The sequence below is a fragment of the Mesitornis unicolor genome, unplaced genomic scaffold (assembly GCF_000695765.1).
Source record: "Mesitornis unicolor isolate BGI_N332 unplaced genomic scaffold, ASM69576v1 scaffold8168, whole genome shotgun sequence".
NCBI lineage: Eukaryota > Metazoa > Chordata > Aves > Mesitornithiformes > Mesitornithidae > Mesitornis > Mesitornis unicolor.
Genome location: NW_010202500.1, coordinates 23,326 through 41,764, shown reverse-complemented (window position 1 = coordinate 41,764; position 18,439 = coordinate 23,326).

Sequence of the window (18,439 nt, the reverse complement as noted above, 5' to 3'; positions counted from 1 at the left end):
TGTTACGTCTGTAAAATCAAAACATTGTTGGTTAGGGATCTGGGAAGGGTGTTTTTCTAAAATAGCCACATAAATAGTGAAGAACAAATACGTAACTTTTCAGAATGAAATTCAAAATTCAACAGTAATGGAACGCTGGCGTGTTTAATCAACACTTTGATCAAATGACAAATGTCACAAAACTTCTAAGAGCCTGTTCATTAACACAGGAGCTGTTTTTTATTCCACTTCTGAGAGAAAAATAGAAAGATCAAAACTATAAAAGATAGTCTTTAATATGTTTAAGACACACATTGTGCTAGAGATAACGTGATGGTTGTGCAGAACTGTTTCTGTAGTCCGTTAGGCTGTAGTATTGCTCTTTCATAATTCCTGTTACCACACTACATTGTTTAGTTCATGCACACCATGTTTAGTCAATAAACAAACATTCAGTGCATGTGGAAAGTTCATTTTCCAGAGGTTTTGGAAAAATCTAATTAAATGAGATAATGTAATGTTACGGTAATGCAAAAGCTAAAGCAGAAAATACATTCACTTGTAATCTGAGCACTGCCCAGACTGCTTTCTGTTAAAAGTTTTCTGTTGGAAATTACTTGCATTAAAAATGCAGCAGTGCTTTCTGATGAAGGAAAACCCTTTGAATGATACTGTTCTTGTTATGATTTTACTTAACAAAGTCTTGAAAAAATTTAATTTCATAACTTAGGCTGTTCAAGACTCTTTGTTTTCATGTAATATTACCAGTGCAGTGGTCTGAGAAGTAGGAGAGAGATGTACTTGTTCCAGATTTTGCTTGGCGTCTTTGAATAGGCTTTGCTGGTATTTCAGGATATTTTGAACTTAATAGGGTATGATCTTTAATTTCTTTATGATTGGTCTTGCAGGACACTGAGTAAAATTTGAGAAATTAATTGTCGAAACTAAAGACAGCACAAGATGTGTTCAGGGCCTGGACCTTTGAGGGCCAGTGACTTTTACGTGTATTCTTGTGAAAGTACAGCATTTTTGCTTACACAGTGTGCAATTCTACCATCTGCAAAAACAGAAGGGGGAGTTGTCTTTGTGGTAGCTCAGGGTATCACTAGATTTTTAGTCCTTAAAGCTCTGCTAAAACAGTTAATGCATGTTACATAGCAGCTCGGGATTTTCCAGAATTACTGGAGTGAAAACTCACTCCCTCTCCAACAGCTTGACACAAGTTCTGCATTCATGGGAATGTCCTGTTTCCCAGAGGAATTTTTGAAGGTTGGATTAGCAATAATCTAATAGGATTTTTTGCTAGTGTTTTCCTAATAATGTAATAAATACAGTCCCTAAGAAAACGAGAGAGAGTAATATTTCGTAGGAAGGCACCTTTTTCAGTTACGTTTAAAAATAAAGTGACTGCCCTTTATCCAAACCTGAGTCATTGTCCATGCCATAATTTTGATGCCTCTCTGGAAGACAGGTACATGCACGTTTCCAAAAAGTGAACAGCATTTGCATTTCTTCTAAAATTAAGTAGAGGGTTGTTGGCCATGCCGATGATACATTAAACAGCCCTGGAGCAGGGGATGCAATTGAGTCACCTTGCCAGCTGTAGAGACTTATAAGTCTTCTGTGTACATCAATGAATCTGGACTTACTTGTACTCAAAGAAGAGATTTTAACAGAAGAGATACAATGTGCTATCCATCATTCTAGAGTGCTTTCAGAAGGGAAACATGACTTTTAGTCTTAGCAGAGGTATTCAGTATATGTGTCTTTTAGTCCCCTGAGAATGGAAAGAGCAGGCAGAATATGCTCTGAACATCATTAAACTGTGTTCCAAGAGAAAGCTAGAGAACAGTCTTAATTTTGAGCAAAACGTTTTGTATCTTAGTACTGACAGTATCAGAGGCACTTCCGAACATGTGTGGAAAGGAAGTGAGACATATCTGCAGTACCTTCCACTGTTGCAAGGAAGTTTTCATGTAAATGCTTTGGTTCTAGGTACCTTTATTTACAAATCATAACTAAACCTCAGAAAGTCTTACTTTATAAATGTCCCAACTTCCAGCCATGAGAATATTCAGATAATTTCATTCAGATTTGAATTTCTCTGATTCTGAATCGTCACAGGACTTTGAATAGTGAAAGAAGCCTGTGAGGTTATTTGTTTAAATTGTGTTATCTAGAAAAATTTGCCTATTCTTTCCGTTTATTGCTGCCGTGTATGAGTTGTTCTTCCGCTGTTGTTTAATCTTTACACTAGGGCAGTGTCTCATCTCACTCAGGCTTGAAAGTTCTGGTCTACTGTCACCTTGATCTGTTTTTAATGACTTTATAGAACTAGTCTAATACTAGAAGTACAGAGCCTGCTTTTTCTTCATCTAGTATCTGTAAAGTAAACTTTTAAAATATAGATGGGTAAAGGGAAATAATGACTAACAACCAAATAGGGATATAATCATCTATATTTAGATGTTGGTAATTGAGCATAACCATGCTCATGCTTGCTTAAACAGTGTGCCTAGAACATTTTATATGCAACTATTGGAAGCATATATAACTAAGTATCAGGAAAACCTACATCGAAAGTAAGGCTGGAGAGTGTTGAGTAATTTGAGGTAAAAATAATTCTTTTTCATTTAAAATGTTATCTTTTTTTTTAAAAAAAAAGCACTTAAACCCTCAAGAAATTCAGAGGCCATACATAAGCAAAACCCCAACGTGTTGAACCTTGTCTTTAATTCTACCTTTGAAAGTGGGTTTTTTATTGTGAACAGATCATTACAAACTAATTGTTAACTATCAGACAAGCTATGGTAATTGAGAAAGCTCTTCTGTAGTAAAAGTAATTTTGTAGCATTGCTGTTGCTCAAAAAATAAGACATAAAGATACTGAGATTCAGGACTCCTTCCAAAAGATAGCAAAGGGAACCAACATGCTAAGTGAAATTTCGAAGCAAGTTCAGTTCTGTTTTCTTAGCAAAAAAACCCAAAAACGCATTAACTTGATCATTTCTCATTTTGTGGCACAGTCATTGAACAAGAAGCCCATAAAATGGTACTTATTCTGTATATAGGGATTTTTCTGTATGCGTACATCTGCAGATGGGGAGAACGTCAGGGTGTAGCAGAAGAACTAAAAGAGGGCCTTCAGGGTGGCCCACTTCTTCCGGTGAACACAGGGTACTGGTCATGACTGCACCACACAAGTCCTACAAGCCTTTCTGTGGTAAGTTTGCTATAGTGAATGAATTATTTGTCGGTTACACTCCTATTTATGTTTGTGATCAGAACAATTTGTGCATGTATCTTGGAGTATTTTTTTTCTCTAATTTTTCAATTAAACTTTCTTTATTATTATATTTCAATTTCTCTGTTTATTTTTTATTTTAAGGGGTTGGAAAATGATATCAGTTACAAAAACAATTTAAGATTCTCTTGTCCTTTTCCTGTCTTGCAGATACTTATCATCTGGTAGGAAATGCATTGCATAAGAGAAGGGTCAGAGAAAGAAACTGGCGATCTTGCCTTGAAGGACTAAGTTGAGGCAGGTAATGATGCAGTTCCTTGGCTCTTAATTCTTCCCATTTGATATGAAGACTATGTAGTAGCTGTGTCCTAGAATGCTGCATGATATATATTAATGAAACAAAGAACAGAATCACATTCCTTTTACCTAATTGCTTTGTAAAAATATTAAAGCACCGTTGTACCATTCTTTCTCTTAGATCACCCCTGTGATGAGATCATCCCGTGTACTACCGTTTTGCTCCTAGAAAACATGGACGACGTGAGGAGCAGAAGAAGCCTGCGGAAAAAAAGGATTACGTTGCACGCATTTTTTTCCTTTAGAAATATTTCCTCATATTGTAAACTGTTCTAAAGATAATGCCATAATGCAAAATTGCAATAAGATGAAAAGCTTACAATAAAAGTATATGAAACATAGTTATTTTTAAGTATGTTTTTATTACAAATGCAAAGAAACTTTGGCGTTAATTTTTTCATAAAGTGATACACTTCCAGAGCCATGCTTCCAGAGATACGGTATGGACTTTAAACGGTTAAAGGGACAAGTGCACATGTAAGACTAACTTATAATGATGTTTTATTGTTGGTATGTTTGCTACTAAATAAAGATATTATATCCTTTTCCTTTTTATTGCTTCTAAATATCATGAATGTAAGATACCTCATGGTATCTTTTCCCATTCTGTTATGCTTGACAGACTTGCATATGATTTCATCTGCAATGACTTTGCTGCTGAGTGATGTCATTGATTAGTATTACACTTGACTTACACTGATGTAAATAAGGAAAGAGTCAAACCATTGGTTCATAGAGACCTACTGACTGCTGAAGATCAGCCTTGAAATTCAGTCTTCTGAATAATGGCACACAGCAATATCCAGATAGGAAATGAATAATGTATGTAAAGAGAACTTTTAACATGCTGAGATACTGACTATGGACCTGTTACTGAAGAGATTTCTGTTCGGTAGGAGTTGGTGCCAAGAATTTTTGACATTTGTGAGATAAGTCTATCAATGGGCAGGATATGTGAAGAAGTGATTTTGGAAATGGAGGTTACGTGGTAAGACACAGGGGCCTAGAAAATCTGTTTGACTCTATTGGGAGAGTCCATAGAGAGCTGTAAATAACTAGATAGTATTTAACCAAGAAGCAATGGAGTAAGTAAACTATGAAATAAATCCTTTCTGTAATATGTCAGTGGAATTCTGTCGTTGGCACATTTCCAGCAGGTAACTTTTAGTGCTGTCTAGGTTTCAGTTCTTACTCTACACAGTTTCTCTCTTCTTTGTACAGTTAACCTGCATCTTAAAGCTTTTAACCCTTAAACTATTTATAACTCTTTGCTTTGCTTTTTTTTTTTTATCTTGTGCCAAATGTCTTTATGTACGAGCTTTGTTATCTGATGTCAGCACAGATTGGGTAATAGCTGTTAACAGTCTTCTGCTGTACTTAAATTCAGGAAAATCTATTGATTCATAGTGTTGCTAGGTAAGTTACTTTTTTTTTATTTAGTGATTGTATTGTACATTTTATATTCACTGAGAGCTTCTAAATGCAGAGTAACTAACTGATTAAAAAATATGGAACATATATGAATGGTGTTTATACTGAGAATGAAGTTCTGGCATGATCAGTCAGTAGTATGCACTTCTAAACCTGTGACAGAAATATAAGATTCAGGTTCCCCAGTGATTTACAGAAGAACTAGACCAAACTCGTTACAGGTTTGTTTGGGAAGGCATAGAAACTAAACTACCATGTTTGAAAGGATTGTTAGGACTGACCTTGTCTAAGCCTAGAAAAACTTAAGTAATAGATATGAAATAAATGTGAAATGCAACATCTCAGGCAGTATTAAGATAAAGAAGAGTTGTAAGAATAAACCTGAGAGAACTGACTAAATCAGGTTGCTATGTTTGCTCTCTAGTGTGAAGGTAGTAGGAAAAATAAAAGAATAGTCTATGTGAGTTATGGAATCCCTAAAGATAAGCATCGGCAGTAACAGTTGCTTAACTCAGAAGAATCAGAGGGATGGACTGAAGGATGGATAAAGCATAACTATATTCAAGCAAGGAGTGATACCCTGTTGTAGGCTCAGAGCATAGAAATTTTCTGTTAACATGATAACGAGATAATAGTTCTAATAACTGGTCTTAAGACTAAATGACAACATAAAATTATTTCATCCCCTAAAATATAGTGGTCTATATGGTGGAGACGTGGCAACCAGTAATGTAAAGCAAATGTTGAGTGAAATTTTACTCCAGCTGTGTTGTAGTTTTCACTTGATTAGCACCTTTTGCTCAGCCATTTCAAAGAGCTTTACAAATACATTATTAATATGTCAGTGAGATGTATTGTATTTTGAAATTAATTTGTGGCAGAAAAATGGTAGTTCTCCTTTACTGTCATACATATTGTACAGACTAAGGTTCGCTCTGTTTTCTATTCTCGGTTTTAGGTCATAGAATATTATTTAAAAAATCATAGAATATTCTAAATCATAGAATAATATCAATTATCATTCATAGAATATTATAAAAAGAATTCATTTGGTATAAGTTTATCTACAAGTTTTTATTATGCTAATTTTATCAACAATATATACTTTGAACTGTTAATGCATTTATTATGTGATAATTAAATACAGATCAGGCATTTTTCAGATTTGCTTTGCTTGCTATGGCTAGGGGTTTTCAGCAACAGATTGCGTTTTCCAAATATGATTGCTCTTTTTAAGTCAAAATGTACAAATGCAGATCTCCATGGTAACACTGTAATTTCTTCTGCCAGCTTGTGCTCTTGCAAATTTGCTTCTCAGGCTGAAGGCAGTTTCACAGTTGTATAAAAACAGTCTTTGTCCTGAAATTAGAATATAGAAATAAGATTGACAATTCACCATTTTGCTTATAGTAGCATCTATTGTATATCCTTTCTTATTTACATTGCAGTTATTTTATGTACTTGGCTCGTTTGTGGGTGGTATAACGTGTTCTGAAGGGGGATTTTAGCTAGTAGTAGTGCTACATAGCGTATGTTTAGTTTAAGACAAATATGTTGGATAAACAGCTTATTGGCTCAGACAATTCTAACCTGACTTTTTTAGTATGTTGAGAATTCAGTTTCTGTGCTGCAAATTTTGTTTGCTAATGAACTAACCAGCATTTACCTATCGTGAGAATTACTAGCAAAATGACCTGTACTAATTGAATGAAAATGGCATAAAAGTAATTGCTGCAGCTGAGAAATATTTTCATGAATAATGAGTTAGAAATGTTCATCAATTCGTGTAGGTAAATAGCCTGAATCAGCTGTTGTGTAAAGGTATATATTGCTATAAATACCGTGATTCTGTGGCTAAGTTAGATTTTATGTTGGCCAGTAATTCTAAAATTACTCACTCACTTTCTCGGTTCAGAATGATTCTCAGTTTTGTGATAAGGGGAAGCCATTTAAGGCACGTTTTTCAATGTCAGAGACCTTTAGAAGAGGTTTCTGCTGCTCTCTGTGGCCATAGGTGAGAGCAAGAACGAAAGAAAATAGATGTTGCAGAGTGATTCCCGTGGCAGAGGTTAGCGTCCCATGGTGCCAGACTTCCCTGGCTCCTCTGGGAAGCAGCGTGGGGTGTCCACCGTGCTGCTCAGAGGCTGTTAAGCTGCAGGAAGCACTGTGTGTTCCTTCATGATCTCAGAAGGAGGCAGCACTGTCGATTCCAAAAACTGAGTCCTGCTTACTGCTGGCACATAAGCCGTCCCTTGTGGACTATCTATAAGTTCTCTTTCACTGTCTGATAAAGAAACAGTTCATGAGTGTGCAATCATTAGACTGAATAGATGATGTAGCTCCATATGAAGCATTGAATGTTTGTACTGACCTACAGTCCCACTTTAAAACGAGAAGTAGATCTAATGCACAATCAAAATGCTGTTGGCATGGCTTAGCGACCAGACGGACTTGCTTATGTATGGGAAATGTCTGTGTTTTTACTCATGAAGTGGATGTGCATTTGGTGATTTAGTGATGGGCTGCAAGTGTTTTTGGGAAAATGGAAGCAGTGTGCAGTAGGCAGGAAGGAAGAGGCTGTGGGCTGTGGGCTGAATAAATTGTTCTAGCTTCCTACATATAGTGGAAAGTTTACTACTTTTGAGGATTAAAAATGCTCATTTTGTGGAAGGAGTAGAGTTTTAATGGACCACAAGGGTTTAGATAAGCCACAGCACAGAGGGATTGTTAAAAAAGAAAATGTTGCTAAGGTATAAAAGAGAATAAAACAAGTAATGGATTCATTTAGATGCATCAGTGTTGGGATCCCATTGTGAATCATGAATTATGCAAACTTAACTGAAGTCAGTCTTTTCACTTGAGCTTCTTCAAGTAATTGGCAGAGCCTTGATGGTAATCTGCCTGCCCTTGTCTATGCTGAGAAACTGTGAATCATCTCCTCTAAAGCAGAAAGCCTTCCAAACTCTCCAGCTGCTTAGGGAAGGGTTCAGAATGTGGAGTGGCTCGCTTTCTGTGGCAGTGATTTCTGCCTCAGCCCCTCCTTGAAACTCTAAATGGAGTGTTTCCTTTGCTTGTTCAGCTGCATTTTGCTCCTCAAACCATGAGAGGAACAGGAAGATAAATGGGATTTCTGAAGAGAAAGGATAAATGGTAAAGAAGAGAAAGCCACTGCTTCTAGGGTGTGAAGTGAGGCCCCTGCAGTATCTCCAGGCTGGTCGTGAGCATCATATTGTCCTGTGCTCCACATAAAAGAGAAAATGAGATCTTGTTCCTGAGGAAGGGTGGCCTGCGTAAGAGCAGAAGAGAGCATGAAACCTCTGTTCTTGGCTGTTACTCTTTCAATTCCTTTCTTCCCTCTAAAGATCCTGAAACAAGTGTCACTCTGAGAAGCCTTGAGTTGACTTTGCCATTATTGTGAAGCAAAGATGACATGAAATATTTAAAATAGCAGTAATTCCAAGTTTTTGAATTTGAAAATAGAGATGTAGACATCAATAATATCTAGAATGTATTTTTTTCTCAGTATATTAAAGCAGTTTTATTCATTGAACCTATACCTGTTTTCTGCAGCCCTTCTCCACATCTGGCCCCAGAAGTTACCAAAACAGAACAGACTCCATATGTATACTGAGATAAGTTTTGGACCTAAAAACTTAAAAAATAGAAAGCATTAGATAGCTCTGGTTTGTCATTGCTACCACTTCCGTTTGTAACGTGGGATTTTTTTAAATAAATACGGTAATACTTTGCACACAGAATTTGGTATCCTACATAATCATGTAGTTTTTCTCCATTTTTCTGTTTTTCATTCTTACCCTGTTTCCTTCATCACATGGATTCCCAACATTCTGAAACTTCTCCTTTAGGGGCTGATTTTAATCACAGCAGATAATACCAGTCATTTCAGTGGAGACTCTTTTGACTTACATCTTTAGAGGAAACTAAGCATTTAGATATTTATGATACCTATCCATTCAGCATTTATTAGGTTGCCCAAAAAGTAATTGTGTTGGTTTTTTTTCAATAGATGGACATGCATGTCTTGAAATGTAACTAACTGCATTTTAAACCACAAATTCATTATGCAACTTGACAGCTGGCGGTTCAAGCTTATTTTAGGGAAAAAAGTGCACGATGTCATTAACAGTTATTTATTTGGCGTCGATTTTAAAATGGAAAATCTAAAGAACATTTTTGTCGTCTTTTGCTGTATTGCTTCAAAAAGGATAAAATGAGAGCTCAAAAAAAGCAGTGCAATCTCATAAAAAGTTATGTGATATGTATGGTGAAGATCCCTTAAAACTACAGCAGTGTCAGAATTGGTTTGCTAAACTTCGGTCCAGAGATTTTTATGTTAAAGATGCACCACACTCAGGAAGGGGAAGTAAAGTTGATAATGACAAAATAGAGGCATCGATCGAATCTAATCGACAATTAATGACATGAGAGATTGTTGATAATCTGGACATATAAACATCAAGCACTGAAATTCATTTAAAACAACTTGGATACATTAGGAAGCTCAATATTTGGGTACCACAGGAGCTCAAAGGAATTCATCTCATGGAGTGCGTTGACATCTGTGATTCTCTCTCAAAGCATGAAGAAAACGATCCATTTTTGAAATGTATGATAACAGGCGATGAAAAATGGATCATCTACAACAACAATGGATAAAAAAGACAGTGGAGCAAGTGCGAACCAGCTTGAAACACTTCCACAGCAGATTTTCACCAAGGCATGGTTCTGCTGTCAGTCTGGTGGGATTTCAAAGGTGTTTTGTGTTGCTTCCAAGGAACCAAACCATTAGTTCAGATGTGAACTGGTGCCAACTGGATAAATTAAACAATGCCATCAAACAGAAGCGTCTAGAATTGGTGAATTGCAAAGGTGTTGTTTCTCCACGATGACGCTAGACCTCAGACAAGTTTGGTCACTCATCAGAAATTGTTGCAGCTTGGATGGGATGTGTCACCACATCCACTGCATTTGCCAGACCTGGCACCATCAGGCTGCCATTTGTTTTGTTCTTTACAAAATGCCTTGGATGGTAAAACCTCCACTGCTGATGAGGATATCAAATTGTTGTCGGAACTGTTTTTTGCCAAAAAAGGTAAGAGCTTTTTTGAGCGTGGAAACTTGAAGTTGCCTGAGAGATGGCAAAACATAATTGAACAAAATGGATGCTATGTTGTTTTAATAAAGATTTTTTTCCCCTGAAAAATTTGCCTTTTATTACCTAGAAGAATATGGAATTACTTTTTGGCAAACCCAATATTTTAAGTACTGATGCACAGCAAATTAGTTTGTAATCTGTGCCTTAGCCCCTGTGCTACAGATCTTCGTGTTCAGCATACAGTTACAGAAAAGGTGCAGTCTCTAAGCTGTGTGAGGAAGTGGTGTCTTATTGCTTATATTGCCCTGAGGTAGGGAAAAGGAACAAAACAAAGAGATTTTATTGCTTGCTTTAAAAACAACAACAGCAATCACAAAAAATATCTGGGCGAGGAAGTGGTGTTGTTTTGAAGAGACAATATTAGATATTTGTAACTCTGTCTTAAGTCTAGTGCAGGTAGAGATCTGTAGCATCTTTTATGCAGTGAGGAAACATTTTTTTGTTCCTGATCATATTTTCTGTTTAAGGTTTGTTTTTTTTCTTTTGATAAAAAGGAAGGCTGACAGAGGAAGCTTGAACAGATGGATTCAAGTTACCAAGCAAGACTTTGTTTCCTAGGCAATGGAGAAAGAATTGGAGCAGGTGCTAAGTGGATTTTCTTATATTTTTTTTTATTATTGTCAGCTGATGTATGAACAGTGTAACAGACTCGTGATGTACTTCATGGAATGAGAGATATTCAGCTGTACTTGTACAGGTTGTTTTCTGTGTGACTTCAGTATTTTTTTTCTGTAGTTATGGTAGTGCACAGTATAGGGGGCAAGCAAATTACAACCAGTTTTTGTAGGTGACATCGGTGGTGTTTGCTTTACTCTAATATTCTCGTATACAATTAACTCTATTTTACAATGTTCTTATTTAAATGTATTCTTGTAATGATGCATCCATGCTCTTCTGTAGAATATGTTTCAGAGTGAAATGAGTGTTCTCTCTCATCCAGAGGTAGATTAGTTCTCTCATGTCCCTCTCTGTCATATAACGGTGTAACGTAACAGCTATACAGAATTTATATTAATCAATGATCCTTTCTACTACTGTCATCCATACAAATATGTACAAATATATTTTAAAATAATATTGCACACTCAAGTTGTATGTAGTGGAAAAACCTAACCAAATAATGCTACTATTTATATGATATTTTGTTGAATAACCCCCAACTTCTGTGTATATATAGTGCTTAGGCTATCGTTTTGTGCGTTGATTTGATCCAGCAATGCAACGCCTTTACCTGCACATATATTAACTGCTTGGGAATGTAGGGATGAAATTTGTCTGAATATCTAGGGGAGATAATTTTGTTAACTGAGGGCTTTGACATTCTGATGCATGACAATGTTATAACTGTAATATTTATAATTGTTATAAAATAATGATATCTAATTTTTCATCTACCAATATCTCCAAGTCCTGCTCTCTAAGACTGCTCTCAATCCATTCATCCATTACTTAGCCTGCAGTGATACTGGGGCTTGCCCCAACCCAGGTGCAGCACCTTACACTTGGCCTTGTCAAACTTCATCAGGTTCACATGGACCCACTTCTTCAGCCTGTCAAGGTCCCTCTGGGTGGCTTCCCTTCCCTTAAGCCTTATCAGCTGCACCACTTGACTTGGTGGTGTCTCCAGACTTGCCGAGGGTGCACTCAATCCTACTGCCTGTCATTGATCAATGTATTAAATAGGTCCCAATATGGACCACTGAGGGACACCACGAAACTTTGTTTGGTTTAAAAAATAATTGCTTTACCAAAGAGCCTAGGAACGTTCAGATTTGAAGACTTATTAGCTCTGATGTTTGTTGACTTTGCTGATTAAGGCCTGATGTTTAAATACTAAATAGCCTAAACCAGCAGTAATTTTAAATGCATGTAAGTAGAACTGAGCCATATTTAGAAAAGCATTTCCTGGACAGGGAATTGAAAATCAAAACCATAAATTATTTTAGTTAGTGATATCACTGAGCCACCATGAAGGGAAAAGAGACAGTAAGGGATACGCTAAAGGGTAGGCTAGAAAGATAATAACAAAGCAGTATATCAATTAATAAGTAGGAATATTAGTAGATACGCCTATGCAATTATGCTTTTTGAAATTAAAAAAAAGTGCCATGCTAATCGGTTTCAAGCATTGCTGCAACATGGGGATACGCATCACATAGGAAATGCCAACATTTTCCTTGGTTGGCTCAGGCTGTTCGCAGTGATGCTCTGACCAAGGATTGGTGTTTCATCAATGCTAGGTTTCTAAAAGTGACTTCTACCAAAAAAGTGAACAGGATGTTTGAAGTTAGGTGTATTGACACCAGCTAATACTCTCTTTGGTAAACTTAGGAGATTTGCCCAGCAAGTGTGTGAAATGTGTCGTTCTTCTGTCTCTGAGTAGTTGAGTTTGTTTTTTCAGTGTTGTTCTGCTTCCATTTAAGAATTTAAACTTAAACATTTAAATTGGTTTTTTCATTCAACCTGAAGAGGAGCACAGATGCAGAACAGAAATTGAAAACTATCACTAGGTGTGTGCATAGCTTGGAAGGTGGGGAAAGCACTAAACCAGATATTAGCCTTTGTTTTCCTTTTCTAAACAGAACCATTGACATTTCAGCTTAAGGAAACCAGCTGGATGGTAGTTATTTGAATAGGAGAAGGACAGTTGGAAAACTCTGTTTTCCTCTACTTAGATGAACTACCCAGAGAAATACTGCAAGCGCTATACGTTGGCACTGCTTGTAACATCCTATCTCGCAGCACTGTGCATGCTTTAAAATCTTTGTGGGGATTTTTTTGTTTGGTTTTGGTTGTTTTTTAAATATAATTTATGAACAGTGGAGCTGGCACACAGCAGCATCTGTGTTACATTTATTGAAAAACTGATGTGATATTTCTTCCTTTTTCAACCTTCTTAAAAAAATTCTTTGTGTGTTCAAACTCCTAAAGAGGAAGGAAGGAGTAAACAGTTTTGGAGAGTGGAAATAAATCTTTAAAATCATGGATTTGTTGGAGAAGGATTTTTTTAAACACTATGGATTACAGAAAGGATTTGTTTTGATAAGGATTTTACATTATTAGTACTTGAAGATGTGATTTTAAAAACAGATAAACTTAAAAAAACCAAAACCCAACCAAACCCATACCCAAATACAGATACCTAAAAATCTTGGTTTATAAATCCCAACTATATTTCATTCATATGCTCTAATGTAAATTAAGTGACTCCTTTTAGTGCAGCTGGGTTATTAATGAATGTCTACTTTAAAAGTTTAGTTTTTAAAAAATGGGCATACTTTTCCATGTGGTTCTAAAACTTCCTATGCACTGCAAAGACAAAGCTTTCTTGCCAGGAAGTTTCCAGAGCACATATGCTTTGCACAAGTGTAAATGGCAATTGGAACTCGTACTTTCTGATCCTAACTGACTACTCCTAAAAAAAATATATGTGCTTCCTTTACTTGCATGCCCTTGGGGATTTTATTAAGGGTTTAAAAATAAAATTAGGATGAGAAAAAGAGAAAGCTATTTATTGTCAAGTTTATTTTTCTGAAGATATTTGTGAAGCAATAACTTTCCCTTTTTCTTAAGTTTGGAGAAGTAATTTTGGTAAGAGGAAAAAAGATTAATGATACTGGGCAAAAAAAAGAAATTATCCTCTAGACATTTTGCTCCTTCTACAAAGAAAAGAAATAAATTTTCAAGAATTCTGGTGAAAGTAGAGTTTCAGTGGCTCCTTTCAGGAAACTTTCTATGTGCTTTCAATTAGAAACTCAATTGTCCCACATGCATTTCAAGCTCCATACACAAATCGCCTTTTCACTTGAAACTTTTTTATATGTGGTCTCTTGCCAGAGGACACTCTTCCAGTATGGCAACATACGTGGTTGCTTAAGGTGTTTATGACATACAAGTCAAAGAAATGCTGAGTTTCTTAATGCTCACATTATTTTTCCTTATATTCTGTCTTTAGGCTTGGTAAAACTTATTATAAGCCCTTCTTTTATGCATGAATTCAGGAACAAATGGAAGTATGATAATTGGAAAGAAATCTTTTGGCTAGTGATTCAAAACGGGGGTTTTAATCTGGTGTAAAAACTCCTTCTTCCTCCCTCCTACCCTTCTTCACACACCGGAGTTTGCTAATGTAGGGCCAGGAGTGGTGTCAGAATCATTCAGGCATAATACTGAAGCCAATGAGGTCCTTGCTGGACTTGTCCGTGGTGATGGACCACTGATCTTTGCTTTATTATTTGTTGGCGGTGCCTCATTAATGCAATTACTTCTGTATTCATCAAAGCTCATAATTACCTGTTAAATGCTAAATGGAGAGAGAATTAGGCATGCATCTGCATATTTTGCTTAACTGTGAGGACTTAATCAATTTAAATACACCTAATTTACAAAGAAACTCCTTATCTAGAACTCGTATAACTATCAACTCTTTATGGTTTCCTATAATTTTTCATTTCATATGCTTGTATCCACAATTAATTTCTTCAAGCTATAAAATTTGTTGGGATTTGACAAAATTTCTTTAGCAGGTTTTCGCATCTTTTAAAAGATGATCAATGGCAACGTGATTTTTGGAATCCTTCCTAATAATAAGGGGTTTTTTCCTACATACTGGAGCCAAACATGAAATTTTCAGTGTTGTCAGTTTATGGTTTGCAGAAAGATAATGAGTTTGATCAGGATTTCTTAAATATGCTTTCATCTATATTACTCTGAGACCATTCTGGCTGAGGGTAGATGCTAAGAATTAGAAAGCAGGAAAGCAAAGATAAGCTTAATGCGTTAAGAAAAAATTAATTCCTATATGTTACATTTTTGTAGTATCCTGCTTAAATAAAATTTGATCAGCCTTTCTAATGGTATTTCTGGCTGAAGAAACACTACTGTTTAGGCACTTTAGGTAAGTGACTGTGCTTTTACTTAAATAATTGATTGAAATATTAATACACTGCTGATTTAAATTTTAGAGTTCAGACAAGCTGATCATGTAGAAGCAATATCAAGGCTTTCTTTTCCAGGAAAAGGGAAGCAATCTGCTCTGAAGTGTTTGAGAGAATTAGCAGCTAATATACTATTGTCTGCTGTAGTTTACAGATCTGTACATTTTACCTAGGAATACAAGAAGGTAGATTTACTGACACAATGGTTTCTCATGCTTATTTTTACATTGCCTTAGGTATAGTGGCTGTCATCTTTAGTCACCTGTCTGTCTTCCAAAGGTTATTTGATTCTGATGTCTTTGTTCCTGTTAAGACTATTTTTTATAAATCTTCTCAGTTATGATTCCATTTTTCTTCTGTTCTTTAATTGGTAGAAGCTTACCAATTGAAATGCAGGCACTGACTGATGGTTTCATGACACCATCTCTAAATTCCCTATTTTTCCAAAAAAGTCCTTTTCTTCCAGCACTTTGTGTCATGCTGTTTTAGGCAGTTTTATGCAAATGGAAGGTAAAACCTTGAACTGCCTTAACAGCATTGGTGTAGCCTTTTAATTTAAGAGTTTCAGCTCAATCTCATCTAATCAGAACAACACATGGTCACTGATGCTTTAGGAACCTTAATAAAATACACCAGAAACAGAATACAAGGAGGATCAGTCTGCAGCACCTGGGCTTTCCTGCAGCCGAGTGATAAAGTGTCTTATAATAGAGCTGGGATAAAAAGGCAATTTTGTTTAGGTTTTAATTAGTATTAAGTTCAGACTATGCTATGTAGTGTGGATTTTGAATACCTGTCAATAATGATAAAATGTTGCAAGGTCTCTTTATTAATTTCTGAACAAAACAGGACTCATCTTCCACCATTATTTTAGGAAGTATATGATATAAACTGTCTCGTCTTGGGATTTCATGATGTTTAAGCTAGTGGTAAAATTCCATACTGAAGTTAATTTTGAGGCCAACACAAGATGCTAATCTAATATTCCAGAAACATATGGAAGGAGAAAGCAATGACCAACTTTAGTTTAACACTCATTTTGGTCTGAAAGCAATGAATATTAGAGTAAATTTAATGTGAAGAAAAAGATCTGATTACCTGCCAGTTTTGGGGGAGTGTGTTAATCACCTTGGCAACTAAGTAATGAAAAACCAGGTGTGGGCATCTGGCTATGCAGAATCAGTTAATCTGTATGTGCAAATTGGTTGCTCAGAACTACTACTGATTGCAGTGATACAGACGTCATATAGGGGATATAATGAAAGTGTGATTTTGTAAATGAGTACATCTCTGAGGGATTATTACTATAGACCTTGATGGTTGCAGAGATGATGGCACAAGTAGTTTATAATGGATCTAATTATCAAGAGTTCTGCTCAATACAGTTCAGGTTAAAAGAAACTATCCCCGAAGGGGTTTTTTTCCTTTATTTTTTTAAGTGTTTTATTAGGCTCACTGGGCTTTTTATTAAATTCAAAAGTCGAAGCAGCATTATTCAAAAAATTATGTAATGGATAAAAATCTGGTTTCCTTAGCCTATAAGGACCTTGTGAAATGTTCAGAATATCTCTTGGTTAGGTGTTCAAGCAAATTTGAAACCCTCCAGGTGACCTCAGATAGTAAAGCAATCAGTATGAGGTATCATGCACACAAAGTGGTAGAATCCTTGAATCAGTAAAAGTATGCCCCTGAATCAGGTACTCCCAAAAGAAAAAATGCATACATAGAGCAACATAAATTCAAGAACTGAGCCTTGTGGGAGTCTCCAAACATTTGAATCTGATTGGAAGGAAACCCACACAAAATAATAAAGTGGGAGTCATTTTCTGATCTTCTCCAGAATCCTAAAGTCTGCTTCGTTTTACCATCAGGGATCAAGAAGGAAAGCTTTTAAGTCAGCCAGCATCAGATTGATTCATAAAGCAAACAGGAAAAGCATTGTGAGGCAAGGCTTCATGCTATGATAGACATCTAGGAATACTCATCTTTGGCAGTCTATTCATCTTTGGCTAAGGGGGTGGAAACTCTGGTTTGTCTCCCTGGGTAATGTGTGGAATCCTGTTTATATTCCAGCTCAGTTTATGTGGCCTTGGGGAGCAAAGTCTGGTCTTAGAATTAGCTGTAATTTTTGCTGATCTGATAGTGGTATGACTGGCCAACTATTTTTTCCATGACTTTTATAGGAGAACTGTATGACAAATCTACAACATATTCTTATTTTTTTGAAACCTTTGTGTGGTGAAGGTACTTGTTTCATCAGAGACAAACAGCTGGTGGTGATTGAGAGATTCCCTGTATAGGTGATTTGCAGAGATTTTTCTTTTTATAATGTGGAGAGTTAACTGCATATAAAAAAGTAAGGAAAAGGGACCATTCAGATATACTTTTTCTTAAATGCCCAGTGCAAAATTAGAAGTTCACTGTTGTCATAAGTTAGAGGTAGTTTAAATATGCATACGTATATCTGTAATATATTTAATGTAATTAAAAAGCGTGCAGACCTACTTAACTTTAGGTACTCATTCAAAAACTTGTACCTAATCTGAGTCTTCTGGGCAGTGCTGTGTTTTATCAAGATATCAACAAGCTATTTCAGGTCAAAATCTAATTTAACAGTGTGTCTAACCATTATGTTTATGTGCATCCCTTCCATGGAAATAGCAGAGTGGACAAAACAGAACAGGCAAGACCGAGCATATCCAACTCTTCTTTATATTGCCCAGATTGCAAAGAGCTTCAGTCATTGGCTATGGTGTCATTGTTAGATGTGGTACAAATAGGGAATGAAAAACTACCCAGACACCTAGACAGTTGTGGTCTAAGATCATGAGCAAGCAGAGGAGTCTGAAAAATGAGACCAAACTGGTATGATTTAAATGGTTTTAATTTAATAGCCATTTGACCGTAACTTGGGTACATAACTGTAATCCTACAGATTTTAAGTATTGATCTGGTTCTGTATACACAACATTTTCTGTTACCTATAAGCAGCTTCTTTTATTTTAACCAAAAATGCATGCCAAACCTAACAATTTTGGGATGAGTGTCTTGATATTATGTCCTGTCATATACTACTTTTGGGGTTAAGCAATCTGCATTAAGTTAAATGGAGCACACATGACTAACTTTTCTCTTTCAGGTATTTTCATATATTAGGCCACACAATTTTTGAATGTATTTTATAAAGGTGTTTATTATCAGTAGATTTTAAGTTAAGAATATGCCCCAAATCACTCCCACTACTTAGTCTTTGAAGACTGATTGTTCCTCAAAATAATTGATAAGCAATATGCTTGTTGCTAAACAGGACAAGAA